Here is a 20,627-nt window from a genome sequence, read left to right on the forward strand (position 1 = left end):
GAGAGAGTTGGGGTTGTTCAGCCTGGAGAAGAGAAGGCTCCAGGGAGACCTTATAGCCCCTTCCAGTACCTAAAGAGGCCTACAGGAAAGGTGGGGAGGGACTCTTGATCAGGGAGGGTAGCGATAGGACAAGGGGTAACAGTTTTAAACTGGAAGAGGGTAGATTTAGATTTAGATTTAGAATAGATTAGGAAGAAATTCTTTACTGTGAGGGTAGTGAGACACTGGCCCAGGTTGCCCAGAGAAGCTGTGGCTGCCCCATCCCTGGAGGTGTTCAAGGCCAGGCTGGATGGGGCTTTGAGAGACCTGGTCTAGTTGGAGGTGTCCCTGCCCAGGGCATGGGGTTTGGAACTGGGTGATCTTCAAGGTCCCTTCCAATTCTAACCATTCTATGACTCTATGATAATCTCCAGAGCCACAACTGTTTGCTTTCAGGGCTTGTTAGGGCAACAATAGTATACTGGGGAGACAGCACAGGACGTGCAATATATAGATTTTCTGCTCAGAGATATGTGTGGCCTTTGGGAAATATCCAGTTTAATTCAGCTTTCACCTACCCAGCATGATTAATTTTGAAAATCAAAGCACTGTCATCCATATATGGAAACCAACTAAAGAAGAAATCAAGCATTGACAACTGAGAGAACACTACAGGACATCCTGCTTTCTGGGCAATACATATTCCGAAGCTCAAAATAATTGGGGAAATGTTGATGGAATCAAACTGTGCTAATGAATAAAAAGAAATGGTCTTAAGAAAGATAAGAAAAAACATTACTTCAGGCATGGCTAGCAGTGTAACTAAAATGGAGAGTATCAGCCCTGGTAAAGGTGATCATTCAATGTGGTTCTGCAATAAATCACTATGAATCAGTAAATACATCAAATCTGAAATTCAAGATGTCTCTGGAAATTCTTCATGAAATTAACTTCTGTTCTTTTATCAGAATCTGCATATTCATCTTAGCCACCTTTTATTTTAGCAGGAGATTTGTTACAAGAATGTTTTCCATGAGGACACATCCTAGGCATGCAGACCTGCTCTGCTCTGATCTCCTCCTGTACCAGGCCCCTTCTCCAGGCCTGACTATCTGAGGGGTGTTCGCCTTCCTAGTAGCTGCAGATTGAAAGTCACTAACAGTCAGCGTTGCACAGCTGCATCCCCATTCTCTTGATTTTATAACATCCAAATGCTTTTTAGCAGCACACTAAATCTTACTTCTCACTTCACTCGTATTGCCCTCTCATGTAACACAGATCATCTCTGACACCACATAATTCTGCAGGCCAGGAGGGGCTGGATTCTGAGATTTCTTCTGAAATTACTTTCAAATATACTTAGACAAGTAGAAGAGAAAGAATATGTCAGCCTAACACTCTCATCTTCATACACTCTCCATTAGAAAAAAAGGTCAAACAATTTCACAACTCAGTTGATGAATACTTCCAAAGTAATTGATAGCACATGAAGCATTTGCGTAATATTGGTGTTTTCTGGTGCCTATTGTGTTATCCATCTAAGATAAAAGCCAAGATTTTGGAGATTTATTGTGAGAAGGGTGAAAATTGACAAAGTTAATCCTTATTTCCATTTATTGCTTTTGTTTGGGGTTTGAAAAATGTCTTCATCTTCTGATCTGAGGTTTTGGACTGTTTTACTTCTTGGGTAAAGTATGTCTGCAACTACATGAGTATACGAGTATGAACCCACAACCCTGCCCTTCTCACATAACACCAACCCAACTGTGAGCAAGAATGCAAAGCATCCAAAGCAAAAACAAATAATTGATTTTAACCCAGCAAAACAGTTTGTAATGTAGACACACTGGATGACAGGTCAGCATGTTCAGAAAAGGCAGTGAGCCTGATTTCACTACGACTCAAAGTGAAAACTCCCAGTCTGTCCTCAAATGACCTCAGCTCAAGAGACGAGATAGTACATCACATTAAGCTTTAAGTGTACCTAACTGCTTCCCAAACAGCACCCATAGTTAGTTGATCTCTCCACCAAGATCAATTCTATCCCCTATAGATTTACTTCTCCTGTTTCTCTCTTCTTTATTTGTCTGTTTCAGGATCACAACACCACAAAACCAGGCGTGTGAAGGCCATGATTAATTAACACTGCATTCTATTCCCACTAAAGTAAATAGCAAAACTCACAATCCCTTAAAGAAGAGGTCCCTGAAGAATTCATAGATGCATACTGTACTGGCATTAAACACATTTTATTGTGCTCTAGTATTTAGTGCGTACCAAAGGTACATTTTATACTTTTCACAGACAGATTCCCAGCCACTTAATGTTCCTAAGCCAGCACTGTTACTCTAGCCTGTTCTTCCCCAGCTCACTTCTCCCCTCTGCCAACAGCCAGGATGGGACAATGAATTCAGACTTTCCCATTAAAACACCTAGCTTGAAATTAATATGGTACTTATTTTAATCTCCTGTACTGAAGCGTTGTGCAGCATGGCCAGGTTGTATGCTGTTCAATATATAGTTTGAGGTAGCTGCAGTTCAATAGCGACTTAAATAGTTCCTATCTAAACTTTTCGTAGGGTACTCAGGGTGGAATAGGAAATGCTGTAGGAGCATCAAACAAGAAAAGTGAGCTCTTGGGCCACTTTTTTCATTAGTGAAATGAAGGGACATTATATAGAAGTATTTATAGTTATGACTGCATAACCATCTCATAAACTAATAGACAACAGTCATCAACTAATCAATCTTCACAAAGGTCTCCCCAGAAAAAGGCAGATTTGATTGTAAATACTGTTATTTAGTTAACAAAAAATCATTCTTAGAGACATATGTGCAGCTCCAAGTGATGATATGTTCCAGAAAGCTATGTTTTGGTATTTGAGATCATGTTTCCAATTCTGTGCTATTAGAAAATATTTCCTCGCTTTGAACGCCATATCACATATTCACATAAGCTAAGTCTCACAAAATCTTTGCTTTTAGATCTAGCCAGACAGTGGCATCTTTTCAAAAATGGTCCAATGACAGCATTAAAAAACATTAGAGGATGTTTACAATCAGAACTGATTATCCACTAAGTTTAACTTTGCCATTTATATTAATGCAAACCAGCTGTAAAATCATGCAACCAAATCCTACCAGTAGCCCTTCTCACTCACTTCACACTATGTAAATTACTATAACCAAGTCTAAATTAATAATAAATAAAAAAAGTTATTTTGAGCTTTAGCAAATGTGCTAAATTTCTGGAAATAAAAACCCTGCTGCTATTTTGTTTGAAAAACTTAGTTCATAAATTATGGATTGTTGTCACAAGTAAGAGGAAAAAACTGCAGCTTTTTTCATGAATTCAAAGAACATTCAGCCTAGAGTCTCTTTTATTTTGCAATCATAACTAACTGAAAGATTCAATTGATCATAATGGTCAAAGCCTACAGAGACTTAAGAACTTGCAACAGCTTTTCCCACCCTGATTTTTCTTCTTAATTCAAAGTCAGACATTTTTAGAGACCTTTGCACTGATGAGTTCCTGCTGAAGAGACTGGACTCTTCCCATGACATCAGCTTGTAACAAGCTCCCAATTTCTTTATAGTCAGCATGTGCTGGGAATTATTTACCCCATTTAAATGATGTCCATGATGAGATCACTCTTATTAAGGGAAAGCTATCAATCAGAACTACCATGCTTGTGACGATCACAGCTCATATTAATACATAGAGTGCCTAAGAAAATGTAGTCACTAATTTACTTTTCAAGCAAGAAGTAAACCCTAGAGAAATTGAGTAGCAGAGAAACTCTTAACAACTGCAAAACTGCATTTGAATACTAAACATTGAAAATTGGAGCTCTTTTTTCTGGCCTCTCCACCACATAGTATATTTCTTAAGAAACATTTAATCCTTTTGCCCATGACTAAAACACTGAAAGAAGTATTTGCTAGAACAGTACCTCTAGAATGAAGCTCCAGCAAAATCAATCTGCTGGAAGATTCTTGAAGCCAAGAATCCAGTAACAGGCAAATGGGCTTCTCCAGATCTTGGATTACACAGCTTAAACATACCAGAAACTCACTGCCTCCCACTTGTCCCTTAAAATACATTTCCTTTAAATCTATATTATAACCACAATAAACTCCAAAGGTTTTTCTGAAACTCAGAATAAAAAGGTACATCAAGTAGGATTTCAAAGGAAATCATCAGACCAAATTCTGTGTAAATCAGTCCATTTGCCCATTAGAGGGACATCTGACCCAACAGAGGAACGAGCACTTCAATCTAGACAGAAGGCACAAGAAAAAAATTAGAAAAATATGACATTGTCTGTAATAAATGTAAGGGGAAAGATTTTTCTCATCGTCACATTTTCTTTTTAAATTGCAGTTTTCAGAGCTGTTGCAAATCAGTCATTGCTACTCCTGCTGAACAACCTGTGATATCTTAATAGATTTCCAGAGGTTCCCAGGGGACTGCTTAGCCCAGAGGACTAATAAAGAGAGTAGAGTAGATGTCACTTTGAGTTCTACTTCACGGTAACGGGATGAATCTAGCAGACTTTTATTTCCAACTCAGAAAATGCATCCAAAGACCTTGCTTGTAAATAAAGATTGCTCTGGTCTAATGCATGAAAGGTAGTCAATGTGAACCCCAGGATCTCTTCTAGGGCTGCCTCAATCAGCCAATGTATATTAAAGCCCCTGCTACTGGTCTACAATATGCTACCTAACATATATTAACAAAAAAAAAAATGTCAAAAAATATGGACTTCTCCCTTGTGTCAAAATAACCTCATTTCTATCCAGTGTCTCCTCTCTATGAGCATCCTTCCAGTCCTAGACCCAAGGACACCATCTTTTTGTACCTGTTGTACTCTGAAAAAAATTCTGGTAGAACAGGATTTTGTGACCAAAAAATGCAGAAGAGCCAGAATCTGCTCCCTAAGAACTCTTGGTGCCCTACCTGGGAGAAACTCTGTAAAATTCCAGCTCTGCTGCCCTGGAAATCAAAAAAGATCCTGGCCCATTTCTGCAAAAACTTGTGAAAAGCCAGTCTGCCCCTGCTAACAGCATAACTGTTATTTCCACTAATTGCCAATTGAGAGAGAATCCCAAAAAAGGTTGGCAATTAGACTTGGGAGACCTCACAATGATGTAATGTTTGACAAGAAGCTTTTGACTTAAAACAGGTAGTCCAACAAGTTGAAAGTGCATTTAATTAAAATATTTTATAGATCAAAGGGTTTTCCTTTCTGACAAAGCGTCAGGTGCCACATAATCATAAACTTTACAATTTGAAGGTTTGACTACTACATAGGAGATGCCAAAATCAGGGAGGAAATGAGAAAATTTGACATAACCCCTTCAAAATGAGCTTTTAAGTAAGTTAAAATAGACTGATGTGCTCTTTTTTACATCTTACATTTTGCCCTATAAGGTAACTACTTTGGATACGCTTATATCTCTTTTCTCCATTATAAAATCTCACTAACTCCTCACTGGGAACACATCATCTTCCACTACCTATCTTGTATAAACTCATTTTTCCAAAATAATAACAAATAAAATAGGGTGAAAACAAGCTTAAGGCAGTGATGGAACTCTTTTACAAAGTGAATGGGTGCTCTCTGTGCCAATACAGTCTGTTTAATCACAGCCTAACATTTTAATTATGTATACAGCAAGTCTGCTGACTTGCTTGCATTGGCTTAATTATTCTCCATGATAATATGAACAAAGGGCCTCTGTTAAAGTAATCAACAAAAATGTTAGCTGGCTGAGTTTCCTCAAATGTTCCAAGAGCAATGAAAGATGTGATCATTAAGCATTTACTGCCCCTGAGAGCTATTTTAAACCTGTTCCCTTCATATCACAGCTGGCCCTTTCAGTAGCCTCAAATTCTCTTTATCTGAAAGCCCTAGTAAGGCAGAACAAAAGAACATTTCTCGTTTGGAGTGAGCTGCCTGTGTCATCTGTGTGATGTTCACTAGCAGGAGATGTCTATCTTAACGAGCTTTTGGCCAGGAACGGCACTGCCACTTTCTAACTTTTGTCCAGTTCACAGGACTCCTGATGCAGGGCGCGCTGGATGTGTTAGAATTGTAAATGAGCCCCAGCAACTGCATGTTGCAAAAGGATCCCACAATGACAATTAAGCAATGGTCTCTGCTGTTGTGGGCCTCTCCTGCCAGATAATTGACCACGATGGGAGCTATGCAGAGAACCCACGCTGAAGGCAAGGACACATAACAGAAGTGAAGGTTCATTATCTTGCACTGAAAGGGAAGTTAGCACCAATGGGAATTGGGTTTTAAAGGACCAAAGGGTTTAAGCTTTCACATTTAATTTCTCCTTTGCCCAACAGAAGCCAAGTGTTTTGAAATACACTCCATTTCAGTGGGCCCTGGGAATCAGATCAGTCGTAGCCATGTAAACACTCCAAACCTACCCATGTATATGGTAGAGGAGAGTCTAAGAATGCTAGAAAGTTGTACGGAATGGGTGTCTTTATTAAAAAGCTAAACATTCTGTCACTCCAAAAGCTTTCCATGTAAAATCTGAAAGCTTGGGAAGAAAACCATCAGCCAACGAATTACAACAAGGGTTGAAGTCCAAGTATGTCATGGTTTAACCACAGCCAGCAACCAAGCACCACGCAGCTGCTCATTACTCCCTCCATGGCAGGATGGGGAAGAGAATCAGAAGGGTAAAAGTGCGAAAACTCGTGAGTTGAGATAAAGACAGTTTAATCAGTAAAGCAAAAGCCGTGCATGGAAGCAAAGGAAAACAAGGAATTAATTCACTACTTCCCATCAGCAGGCAGGTGTTCAGTCATCCCCAGGAAAGCAGGGGTCCATCACGTGTAATGGTTACTTGGCAAGACAAATGCCACCGAATGTCCCCCCCTTCCTTCTTCTTCCCTCAGCTTTATATGCTGAGCATGATGTCATATGGGATGGAATATCCCTTTGGTCAGTTGGGGTCAGCTGTTCCGGCTATGTCTCCCCAACAAGGATGGAGGGGAAAAGAATTACAGGAGTCATCCAGTACCATGGTGGGCATTTACATAATTTCTATGTTGAGTCATTTTTCAAATATCCATTTCTCAATAGATATTCTTCCTTAACAAAATATGCCAAAATGTTGCCGATAAACCCAGCAAGAAAGAATTCAGGAAGTTCTAAAAACCTGTTAACTTATTATATGAGTGGCAGATTCACTAGGTGGGAGTGGTGGGGAATAGAGAGGTCTACTGTACTTGCAGGCAGCCCAGTGGAGTATACGTTTCATCCCTGTGACTGAGCAGAAGCTGTAGCTCTACATAATCCCCCTGTCACCACCACAGCTAGTTTAATCTCACATCCAGCATATATCAATGTGATATTCCTCCTCCTCAGTGCAGTCTTTACGCCTGAAGCTGCACTCTTGTTTTGCACTCAGCCTTCTGCTTCTTGCTCTGCCCAGCTGTCTCAGTCCTCTACCATTCACCCTAATTCTCTTCCCTGCCCCTAACAGTCCTTATCATTTTCCTTACACTTGTCAGTCCTCCTTGCCTTTCAGTTCCTCTGCCCCTCAGACTGCAAAGCACATTCCTTTTCAAACATCTTATTTATGCAGATGATCATATCAGTGAAAAAGCAGTGGTGACAGATGATCATTTTGAATAAACTTGTGCCAAAAAGAAAGAGCATAGCTGAAGGGAGAAAGTGCAGTGTCACACTGTACAGTGGGCAAGCGCTAGTCTCATTAGCCTCGTCTGTTATTCAGAAAAGTGCTTCTAGGTGACAGTTAAATTGTTAACACACCATATCATTAAACAAGGCAATAACAAATATGTATTTTTCAATTCACATTCATTAATAAAGTCAAAGCCATTCTAGAACTGACTATTCCCAGGATCTTACTTCTCTCATCTACATTCCAGTCCAGTCCCTGAAGCTTTTCCCTTACCTCATCTGCATTTTTCCTCATTATTTGCTCTGTCTCTTTCTCTAAAGGCTACGGAAGAACAGTGGGGTTTTTTCTGTCATCTTATTGGCAAGGGTTGCTGTTAAAAAGTCAGCCTGAAGAATAAAAGGAGAAATAAAATCAGGCACACAATGACTGAAACTCCTACAATGCACCTGTGGTTTTAGAGAGCTGGACATTTGTGAGTGGTTATTCTGCTTTCCTCCAATCCACCCTTCTGAGACACAGACATTCACTCCTGAGAGGAGACCCTAAGAAGGAAGTAAGTATAGGAGGGGGGAAAGAGAACTTTCACACTTGTGCAGATGGCAAAGATAAGGAAAGGGTCGACAATGGAGGATCCTTTCGATCCAAAAGGATCAAAAAGAAAGAGTGAAGAAACCACTACACCAGTCTTGTCTTGTCTTTTGCTGAACAACTATGGTTGACTGACTTTGCAAATTCTTCATCAGTTTCCTGTGTAGCACTTCATTGTTTGTTTGCCTGCAAGCCTTTCTGCTGTGGTCTTGGCTCCCACATTTGGTGTACTTCCACTGTAGGGTGAACCTTACTTCCAGACATACTTCCCCCACCACAACCATTAGAGTGGACTATGAAATATTCACAGCCACACGCCTGGTCACAGCACAAAAATGATTCCCTTAAATTGTTCACAAATGTTAACATCTATGGCAGCATAACGGCATGATACCCCTGGGGAAAAGGCACATAGCAGGTATCTACCAGTCCTACCTGCAATAGCTATACTGGGCCAAACCCCAGCTTTTACAGTTCAAGTTTCAGTGTCATCGAGGGGATCATCCCCAGCGCACGCTGAAACAAACAAACAAGACATCTCAAACTTCATTGTGGTTTCACTCCAAAAACACAAACCCAGAATTTATCTGGATCATCAGCTTTCATTTTTTGGGGGTCTGAAAATATCTACAAAGCTCTGAAAACATCAAAACCTCACCAGAAACTGCATGGAGAGATATTTTTTCATACTGTACATTTCTCTGGCCTGCCAATTCCAAAACCTGTGGCTAACTCAAGAAGACTCTTCTCACTGAAGTTATTTTTACGCAATTCACAATCATTTCTAAATCCTGCCATCTGAAAATATAGCTCTATATTAGATATGTTCTGATCTTCATTTGGAACCATTTATAGAATAAATAACCTTTAATTCTGGGAAAACCCAATCCCAATTCTCTGTAGTATGAATTTGGCTCAATACGCAGTAAAAGACAGCAAGAAGTTCCCCAAGAAAATGGGTATGGATGTGGTGTAAGTGTGCCACTATGTTAAGGTCAAAAAGTTACCACCAGGAACTAGCTACGCCCCAAGAACTTAACAAATCCTTGCTTTTTTCCTTCTCTGATCTAGTGAATAGCAGCAAATTCAAAACTGTTGAAAAAAAAAAGTTTTCCTGCCAGAAGTCTTTGAAAACACTGCTACAGAAGACCACACAGAGAAGTCCAGAGTGTTAAAAATAGATTAGAAACTTACGTGAATAAGATAATTAATAATTAAAACCTTAATAATTTCCCTTTTATAATGGGACAGCAAAAAAGAAGCAAATCAGAACTGATTTCTGGCAGTATGCAGTGTTAGCATTCTGGCATCATTTTCCATACACACAGATCTACCAAAATAGAAACAACAACCATTAAAAGAGTTTAAAAAAATAAACTTGCTTTCACTAGAGATAATAACACTTCTTCCCACCCTGAAAAAACATCTTTTTATTTGTCAAGTCAGGAATAAAGGTCATGACAGTTTTCACAAAATGTGGGCAATTTTCAGCCAGCCCTAAGAACAATGACAAACGACAGCTGAGAGACTTAAAGCCAATGTAGGAGGGAGACAGAGCACTGCACTGTGAGGGATTCATGCTTTCCTGTATTTCATTTCTGTATTATTTCTATTTTATGTGTTTAGAAAAGAATTTATACACATAGATGTCCAGGCCTAAATTTATGCCTGTTTTCAGGCGAGTTATACCTCTGTCTCTCCTGCCTGCCCTTCCAGTTCTTTCTTATTAACTCCTGTCTGTCTGAGTTAACTTGTGAAAAAGCCCCAGCTACAGTTTTCTGATAAGGAAAAAAAAAGTTTGTGAAAAATGTCATTTCATCCTGCCTTTCCCCACTTATTTTCCTTTTCCAAATGTGCTGGTTTTGGCTGAGATAGAGTTAATTTTCTCCACAGTAGCTGGTATGGGGCTACGTTCTGGATTCGTGCTGGAAACAGTGTTGATGACACAGGGATGTTTCTGTTATTGCTGAGCAGTGCTCGCTCAGAGTCAAGGCCTTTTCTGCTCCTCACACCACCCCGCCAGCAAGTGGGCTGGGGGGGCACATGGAATTGGGAGGGGACACAGCTGGGACAGCTGATCCCAACTGACCAAAGGGATGTTCCATCCCATCTGACGTCATGCTCAGCAATAAAAAGGGGGAGAGGTTGGCTGCTGCTCCGGGACTGGCTGGGCATCGGTTGGTGGTGAGCAGTTGTTTTCATTTGCATTGCTTGTCTTTCTTGGGTTTTATTTTTCTCTGTTATTTTTTTCCTTTTCCTTACAATTTGTTGTTGTTGTTCTGTGTTTATCTCAACCCACGAGTTTTCCCACTTTTACAGTTCTGATTCTCTCTGCCATTCCACCGTCTCTACATTTTACATGAAGAAAAAACAAAGAATGGTTGTGAAAGCACAAATGGAGAAGAAGCAGGTCTGTCTGTCTTCAGTCTCCTACTGGAAATGCTTCTCAGCCCCTTCCTCTGCAAAGCTGGCATCTTACAGCTAAAGGTGCACCAGTCAGACTTATCACTACCTATCTGCCAAATTTTCTTAAGTTAGAATCATAGAATCATAGAATCATTCAGGTTGGAAAAGACCCTTGGGATCATCAAGTCCAACCATCAACCCCACTCTACAAAGTTCTCCCCTACACCGTATCCCTTAACACCACAGCTAAACAAGTCTTAAACACATTCAGGGATGGTGACTCCACCACCTCCTTGGGCAGCCTATTCCAGTGTCTGACCACTCTTTCTGTGAAGAATTTTTTCCTAATGTCCAGCCTAAACCTACCCTGCTGCAGCTTGAACCCATTCCCTCTTGTTCTATCGCTAATTACCTGTGAGAAGTACCAGCACCAACCTCTCTACAATGTCCTTTCAAGTAGTTGTAGAGAGCGATGAGGTCTCCCCTCAGCCTCCTCTTCCTCAAACTAAACAGTCGCAGTTCCTTCAATCACTCTTCATAAGATTTATTCTCCAGGCCCTTCACCAGCTTCATTGCCCTCCTCTGCACTCGCTCCAGCACCTCGATATCTCTTTCATATTAAGGTGCCAAGAACTAGACACAATACTCAAGGTGCGGCCTCACCAGTGCTGAGTACAGGGGGACAATCACCTCCCTACTTCTGCTGGTCACACTATTTCTAATACAAGCCAGGGTGCCATTGGCCCTCTTGGCCACCTGGGCACACTGCTGGCTCATGTTCAGCCGCTTGTCAGTTAGAACCCCCAGGTCCTTTTCTGCCAGGCAGCTCTCCAGCCACACTTCCCCAAGCCTGTGGTGATGCATGAGGTTGTTGTGGCCCAAGTGCAGGACCTGGCACTTGGCCTTGTTGAAGCTCATGCCGTTAACATTGGCCCGTCAATCCAATCTATCCAAGTCTCTCTGTAGAGCCTCCCTATCCTTATGCGGATCAACACTCCCGCTTAGCTTCGTGTCATCTGCGAACTCGCTGATGCTACACTCTATGTCCTTATCAAGATCATCAATAAAGATGTTAAACAGAAATGGTCCCAACACTGAGCCCTGAGGGATGCCACTTGTGACCAGCCGCCAGCTGGATTGACCACCACTCTTTGGGACCGCCCATCCAGCCAGTGCTTGATCCAGCAGATCGTATGCTCATCCAGGCCATGAGCAGCCAGTTTTTCCATGAGAATTCTATGAGGAACAGTGTGAAATGCTTTTCAAAAATCTAGGTAGACAATATCCACAGCCTTTCCCTCATCCAATAATTGGGTCATCTTGTCATAGAAGGAGATCAGGTTTGTCAGGCAGGACCTGCCTTTCATAAACCCATGCTGACTAGGCCTGATCCCCTGCTTGTCCATTATATGACTTGTAATGGTGCTCAAGATGATCTGCTCCATGACCTTCCCTGCTACTGAGGTCAGACTGACAGGTCTATAGTTTCCCAGATCCTCCTTTCTGCCTTTTTTGTAGATAGGTGTTACATTTGCTACCCTCCAGTCCAGTTCCTGCTAGATTATTTGCGGCATCCAATTTGAATCAGTTACAAAAGTGCTAATTTTCAAGAAGTTATATGTCCATAACGTCTGTAAAGCTGAGTACCAAAAATTACTCATCCTTTGCTCATGATGGCTTACTAACTCTTACAGTCAATACAGATTCTCTTCCCTGAATATAAAAAAGTGGGAATCTTTATTTACACTAGAAATCCAACAATGAAAACCATATTAGGACAAATAGGCCCTCATTTTTTTTTCTCGGCATGTATATTCCAGAGGTTTTGAGTTCATCATGGTTGTCTCAGCTCTAGGAACAGCATCTCAGAGTACCCCAGGCCACACCTATCATGAAGAAATGTGTAAGTAAATGGATAGATATGGTACATAGTCACTGTGTGTTATTTCTCAGTCTTATGTCACTGTGGCCAGTTCTAACAGCATTTCCCATCCCCAGGTAATTTTCCTTTCACCTAAAAAAGACTCTGAGGAGGACAATTGTGTTGATGCTGCGTGGCTGAGTCCACACTAGTGAACAAAGTGAGGTTCAAGATGACTTGAGCTACCTCCTTGTGTGTAGTGCTTCCAGCCAAATGGAAGGTGGGCAGCAATGACCCAAAAGAGCCAATTATTAAGGAAGCCAACCATATTCCAAAGATTTGAACACATTTCCTAGTGCAAAATCTAGCACACCCAAAGAATAAATAAATCTGCAGCGCTAATATTCAACTTCCTATTTGCATTAGTAGCAGCTTTTGTAGGGATAATTTAATTCTTCTGTTTCATCTAGCATTGAGGCTTGTAAACTCCTTTGAGGATCCCTACCAGGAATTCATCAACATGAAGGATATATACTGGGAAGATCATAATCAAGTCAATCAAGGGGAGAAATTCAAAAGCTTTGCCACTAAAGGAATCAAACATAAAAGCCTCCCTGGGGGAGAAGAGGTTTATGTACCATGCCTGGCCTATGTTAAGAAAATTAAAACTTGTTTCACAACATAAAAGAGCCAAAGTGTCAAGTCACTAAAACCAGTTTCCAGTACAGATGCCCTTTTCCAGACTGGTTTATGAGGGAAATACAGATTTATAATACATTTAAAGAAACACAACTGACAAAAACATAACTAAGGGATATATACAAGGAAGACAGCTCAGAACATAAATTAAACAAGGACAACTTAAACAGAATTTAGCAGCCGTCCATGTTGCTATAACTAAGGATACCTCTGTTTATATACATGGCAAACTTCTTACTTTTTTCAAAGGAAATGTTTGCAGAGCAGATACCTCTAAGGAAGCTGGCCTAACATAAGAGTTGAGGTTTGTCCTTATTACTTCCCAGAGTCTGCTCAGATGGAAGGGTGCAATGCATGAGAAAGGAAAAGGAGACTACTGCTGGGGTATGTGCGTCAATGAATGGAAAATTTACTTGGGTTTGCTGCTTTTTAGTTCTGTTGGAATAGGCAATTCTCCTCTTCCCTCCCTCTTGTCTGGTTCAGTAATTTTGTTTTGAAAGCCTGCGTATTTAAGGTGAAGCAAGTTTTAAATACATCATTCCGAGCAGGATGGAAAGAAATCAGTTTTCTGAAGAAGGCTGTCAATGTAACATCCAGAAAAGAACAGGATATAAACCTATTGTTACAGGGTGCGTGTCAAAAATAAAATGTATCATCTTCCTTGCATGCAAAAAGGATGATCTACTAGTTCCTTCCCAAAACTGTCCTCCTTTGAAACTGTGTCATATAGAGGACTCAACAGAAATGAAATAGAAAATTTAGCTGAACAGAAAAATGGGGCTCTTTAAACTTGAGGAAGTAAAATGATGTCTAACTTTATGTTAGAAGTGTTTTGGGAAATGCAGCTACATAACTGGGTAAACATTTTGTTGCCTCCACAAAGTGCCATAAAGAATCTGGTGGAGATTTTTCAAAGCTGCCTTAGGGGATGGATGTCTAATCCCCATTAAAATTAACAGAAACTGGCTCCTCAAACACAGTCAATGGCTTTGAAGAATCAAGCTCTGTGGGGGTAATATGTAGTATCAAAGGGTAGGGATGAGTTGTAAGATTAACTGCATCACGTGGGAGTTACTTCTCTGTTTGTTTATTTCTTTGAATAAAAAGGAAGTGGGGGGGAGGAAGACAACAACAATAATAGAGATTAATAATAATAATAATAATAATAGAGACAGATTTTTCCCAATGGGTTTTAAACACTTTAAACACTGTGGAAGGTTTTATAATGGAATTGGAATTTTCTGACTGAACTCAAGACTCAGATCTTTTCTGGCATGATGATACAATTCAGCAAATCATTATTGGCTGAAATAGAGTTATTTATTTTGAAGTTTGCCAATTTTCTCATTTATTCTCTTAAAGTTAAAAAGAAGCTTTTAGATATCCAGTAAGAAAGAAAAAAAAAAGGAATTAAAATGTCATGAATGTAAATGGTGAGAACTTTCAACTATCCAAATAACAGCCCTCTTAAAGTTGAATTTTTTTGGGGAACATTAATAATCCTGAATACTTTGAAGCAAGTTCCACCAATTGGACTTTAAAAGCATTTTTGATTTAAGACTGGTCCTTTCCTTAAATTACTACAAATGTTATGAACTGCTGTTCTTATTAAGTATTAGTACTATCCAACAAAACTTAGAGGAAACAACTTAAAAATTGATAAAAGGAAAATATTTAATGCACAACAAGAATTTCTGGAACTCATAGACACAAGAGATAGTTAAGGAAAAGCTTAATTGGATTCACTGAAATATTAAATTATTACATGAATAAAAATATCCATGGCTCCATAAGACTGGATCAACAGTTCATCTTTAGGAACTTGTCATCACTTATTTAGGTGGGATTCCCAAAAAATACGTTGTGTATGGGCAACACACTCTGTTTTCCCAGTCTTATCTAAGATAAAAACTTCTTTCATACTTATCTAAAACAGAGATACTTTTAACCTCTTGATGACAATGGTCCTTGGTCCCATGTTACAGATCGGGAACCCGAGGCTCAGGGAGATAATGCAGTTTGCCCAAGGTCAGCACCAGAGCCCAGAGCTGGCCATGTCTAGGCACTAGAACAGATTACCCATTGCTGAGCGGTAACGCCCCTCTCTTGTGCCCTGTGGTGTAGGGGCCAGGCACACTCGCCTCTCTCCCTGAATCCACCTGCAGCAGCGTTTGGCAACATTGAGAATACTGAGCCTCATTCGAAGAAAGCCACAGCGCTGATGCAGCCCCGTCTCTCAGTCCCACTGCCTTTTTTATAATTTTAAAATCACATGCTCTTTTTTTTTTCCTCAGAAAAAAACTCTTCCCTAGAAAGACTCCCACAACAAAAGGTAAAATGGATTGTTTTGAGAATCAACAAGACTGATTACGTACAAAGTATTTTTCCATTAGCCTCTTTTCAATATTTGGAGGTGGTGTTTGTTGCAATGCAGAAAAATACACGCAAATTGAAATGGGAGCTTTGACAGTGCTAAGTTTCGCTTTCAATTAAACAGCTCCTGCCTTCTCAGACAACCCACACTTGGTAGGAGCATTTCACTCAGCTTTTCTCCTGACCTCTGCCTTAAGGGTTTTATTTCTACAGAGTAAAATGAGAGTGAGTCCATACTTAGGTGCCAAATTGGGCTAAAAGTCACCACAAAAACATGAATAATGCTCAACATTACCAGGAGTAAATTAAGTCTAACTAAACAAGCCATGGCGAACAGAGTAAACTCACACTGTAAGGTGGACTTTCACACAGAAGGCAGCTATAAACTGAGTGTGGCCTGCAAATCAATCAGCCCCCTGCCTCTACCTAATGAGACCCTTTTCTTTATTGCATTTTTATAGACTTATAAAACCAGCATAGGATGGATTATATGGGCCGTCTGTCTACCCTGTCCATCTGTCGCTATGCTATTGGTGTTTACCCTGTAGACCAGGATAGTACTTGGCAGGGGTTGGAACTTAAAGGAATATAGAGGTTATTGACTTTTAAAAAATTAACAAAACAACAACAGATGTACAACCTCCTCCCCACTAAAACACTGAATTCCAACAATACCAGTTTGTAAAAAGGACTGTAAAATCAAAATGAGTCAACAGGAAAACTTCTCTACAAATGCAGCACAACACTTCAACAGCCTTTGAGTGAGTACGCATGTGAATGTCAGTCCTAATTCATGTTAAAAACACAGACAATTTCTCAGAACTCTAAATGTAACATAACTACTTTAAAAAAAAAAAACAAAACAAGTTATGTCTATTTGGGTAGAATTATTTCAAAGTCCTAGGATAATGACTTCATTTAACACGCATTACACAAAAGACATTTTTGGAGCTATTCCCACAGAATCAAAGCTTTCCTGTTCACGTAACTCATTTTTGTGATTCTTTATTTTGTCAGTGTTGCTGTAAACAATGTGCTGCCCATGGCAGGGAGGGGAGAGGAGAGATTGTTTAAGGAAAAATAGTCATCCCTCCACAGAATTTTGTAGTTACATTTACCAGCTGCATAAGTGTTCTGATAAACTGCCAAAAAGGGTCACTATAAAGCAACACTCCTTTAAAGTTTTAATCCCTATTAAAGGAAATTATCTGGACTCTCTCCAGAAACATTTTTGGGGGGAGAAAGGGGCAAAAGCTTCCGCAGAAGATCAAATGTTGTTGATTATAAATTCATTACCAGCATAGCTGCTAACTTCAGTAAATTAACAGGGAACTTTTATTACATCCAATCAAGCTCTTGTTAAAGATAATAAGTTCTTTTCATTCCTTGTATTTGTATAACAGTCACTTTTCTGGAACTCATCAAAGCTTGTTGCGAATCCATGCCAAAGTACCACTCTCTCTTTAACAGCTTAAAAAAAAAATAATGAAACCTTATGATCACAGTGAAAAAGCAGTGATTATGTTAAAATATTCCAAGATAAAAGATCTGGAATTATAGAAAAATTTGCCCCAGTATCAGCAAAGAGACTGATATTCCACAACACAAAAGTCCTAAAATGATGAGTTTTCCACACTTGTTTTTTATTGTTTTGTTTGTACATAAAAATCTTCGCTGAACAGCTTCTTTATGAAATCTGATAGTGTAACAAAGATCCATTATGGTTTCACTTTAGAGCAGTCTTTCACTCAAATATTAATTGCTAAAAAGCTATTTTACATAATCAGTTTAACCATATGATTATGTTAAGAATCCATTCTTTATCAAATAATCAAAAGTGGGAGGAAAGATTGTTTTGCTTTGAAGCTTCTTGCTAATAATACATTTTACAGCAAGTTAAGGATTTTCTAAAAAAATAACTACTTCAAAAGCAAATATCTTGGTGACAGGCTATTGCACTGAGATCGCTTTCTTACATGCCATGATCTAAATATGTATTTTTCATCCATTTCATTTGTCTGCTGTCCAAGTTTACTAGTGATGAAAGAAACCTTTCTGGAAAATATTTAAGAAAGTTCCAATGCCCACTGAAATCAGTGTCTAGATTGAGTTAGTCTGATATGAGAAGTTTTCATACAAAACTTAAAATTATCCCTACAATAAAGTATTAAAAAAAGCATACACAATTAATGAGATTCATCACTTAATAAAAGGCAATGCAAAAAAAGTTTTTCTTGGTCCCACCCCTCCAGCAGTACTACAAGAAAATAAAACCTAATGGATAATACGTGCTTTTTTAGGTAGGTCAACTAAAAATAATTCAATATACAGTAAGATATTTCCATAATTTTAAATTTTTTTCTAAAGTCAATCAGTAGCTTATTCCTTATTACTGAGATTGCTTGAAGCCCTTTGTTCTAATAAGCTGTTTAAGCAGGAGATTTTACCAAAAGTGCAGTTCTTTTGTTTATTTCTTTTCTGTGTCTGTGGGACAAAATAAAATACTCGTGCACAGAGAAGCTGAACATGAAGATGGTCATTTCTTCTTCTCCTCCCAGTAGGACACAAGTTGTATCTGGGCAGCTTTCCACTGTCTGTTGTCCCGGCATAGAAGTGTTTGAAAATCCTCTGTAGAGGCACAGTCCAAAAGTCAAGAGGTGAAGCTGAGAGAGCAGCCACCTGCAGACTTTTTATATCTGCATAATATCAAATACATTCAACTTAAAATGTTCTTGGACAGCTCTAGCATCCTGTAATTACAATGTAATGCATCCCTCCTCCCTGAAGCACTCTAAGGTTCATTGGCTGTGGTTAGATAAAAACGGTCATCATTAATAAGACTAACATTATGTAATGAGCTGACAGAAGGCCTACGGAGCAGCACTGTGGTTCAAAGCATAAGCACTCATTTGCCTCAGGAGATTCGGCGCTGAATGCTGCCACTGATTTTCTGTGGAGCCTCAAGCAAGTCACTTCATCTTTGTGACATCTCCTTTGTGCTCTGCAGACTGAGAAGGAAAGAGCTCTTGTGTACTCTGGCAGGTTTGGGGCTGGTTCGGCCCTTGCTCTTAGCCTAGGTCTCTCAGCTGTCTCAGAAGATGAACAGAGGAGCTTTGTCCTTGGAGTCACTCTGCTAGCAGTAGTTACAGCATTGGCCATGCTGAGTTTGCTCTTCTGTCTAGGTCTGCTCCTCTGCAGAGTCTGTTAGTGCCCAGTCCTGAATAAGCCAAGCTGTATACTTGGACAGTGGCAAGTACTGTGGTAATTCACTTTTGTACATGAGGAAAGAAAAGTCCTGGATACAATGTGAGGCTTAAGAGGTGAAAACAGGTGAAAACACACTCAAATGTCCCACATGTTTCAGTGAACATGAAAACCTAGCTAACGTTGAACTGAACTATGTTGTACTGGCATTTCTGGAAGACAAGTGGTTCCTTGCAGAACCATGACATGATGCACTACCCTCATACGACAACATTGGTTCTCTCCTACAACTTAGAGGTTTTCTGAGAAACACAGCAAGGCAGTACTTGGATTCAACAAGTGTATCCTCCCCACCCAAGGATGCACGGACACAATGAGATCTAGGCTGGAGGAAAAAGGAAACAACAGATAACTAACTTAAGAAAAGAGGATGGAGCTTAAAAAGAAGTCGTCCATAAGAGAGGAGGGATTGGTGATGGATGAGGAATCATAGAAAAAGAAGACAAGAGGACTGTGTTCACAAAAAAATCTCTTTTAAAGGACCATAGTGATAAACTGTGTCTGTGTGCCAGAAATTGCCACAAATTAGATATGATTCTTCTTTCATCTGTGTTTAAACAGACCTGCTATCATCTAAGTTTGATGGTACATGATCTATAACGCCAAGAAAATTCAGTCAGCCTTCCCCTTAGAAGCAGACTCTTGCTCTAGCAGCAGTCAAGGCTGACAGGCGTGCTCCTTGGCTTGGGGACTGTTTCATTCTTTAAAGCAAGCAAAATGTCAGGAAAGCAACACTGCCACAGTTAGCACGTAGAAAATGCGTTGAAGATATTTCTCACAGCAGCAGGCAGAAACACTATCAAAACCTATGCAACTGCCGAAACAAAATACAATAATTGATTGTATAATTGATATAATAAATTGAAAACTTAAGAAGTAACAGCCTATGAACAGAAAATATTAAATAATTAGTTATATAATAAGATAGGTGACAACACCCATACATCCATTTCCTCCTTTGAACCATGGACTAATTGGTTGACACAGGATACATAAGTATTCTAAACCTTGTACAAGTCAGAAACAACAGTCTCTGCCATTGCTATTTATCATGTGTTCAAACGCTGATTGAAATTTGAACATCTAAAAATTTGAACATCTAAAAATTTGAACTGAAAAATTACTCTACTAGTTATGGAAAAAAGTTTCCTTCTGATACCAACAGCAATTACACATCATTAAATATAAGCTAAATCTCCTGTGTTGGTTTTTTTCTCCTTTCTTTGTTTGCTTTGTTTCTTTACTCATCCCATTAAATTCATTGGCCAAATTAGTCACTGTTATCTGTTTTAATAATCATTTCATAATTAACCAAATGGAAAAAAAAATCATGTTGTTTCCAATTCCCTAAAACCCAAATCTTATCCACCCACTCCAACATCTGCAGATGGTAAGCACAGTAGGTCTCTTCACCAATATCAATAATGTTAGTTAATATCTACATACAATAATCTCTACAGAAACTATTTGTATGCCCTAGTTCTGCACTCATTGCTCAGGGAAAACTAACTCTTGAATCAAAGAGAGCTTAGCTCAACCAAAGGCTACAAGGAAAGAGCTCTTATTTTGCGCTTGGCGCTAAGTGCACTGGAAGAATCCCATAAGAAGTAGCACTGTGCTATGGGGATATACGCCTTGTATTCAGCAGCTGCAAGAAGGTGTCTCAGCTCTGTGAGTCAGCCCTGTTTCGGTAAAGCAACTACTGGTGGCAATATACAAAGAGATTTTTTGTGGAGCCAACAAAAACAGGTTTTGGTAGGAACCGGTTATGTTCTGCTGCAGT

Source organism: Larus michahellis, chromosome 9 (assembly GCF_964199755.1).
Source record: "Larus michahellis chromosome 9, bLarMic1.1, whole genome shotgun sequence".
Classification (NCBI taxonomy): Eukaryota; Metazoa; Chordata; class Aves; order Charadriiformes; family Laridae; genus Larus; species Larus michahellis.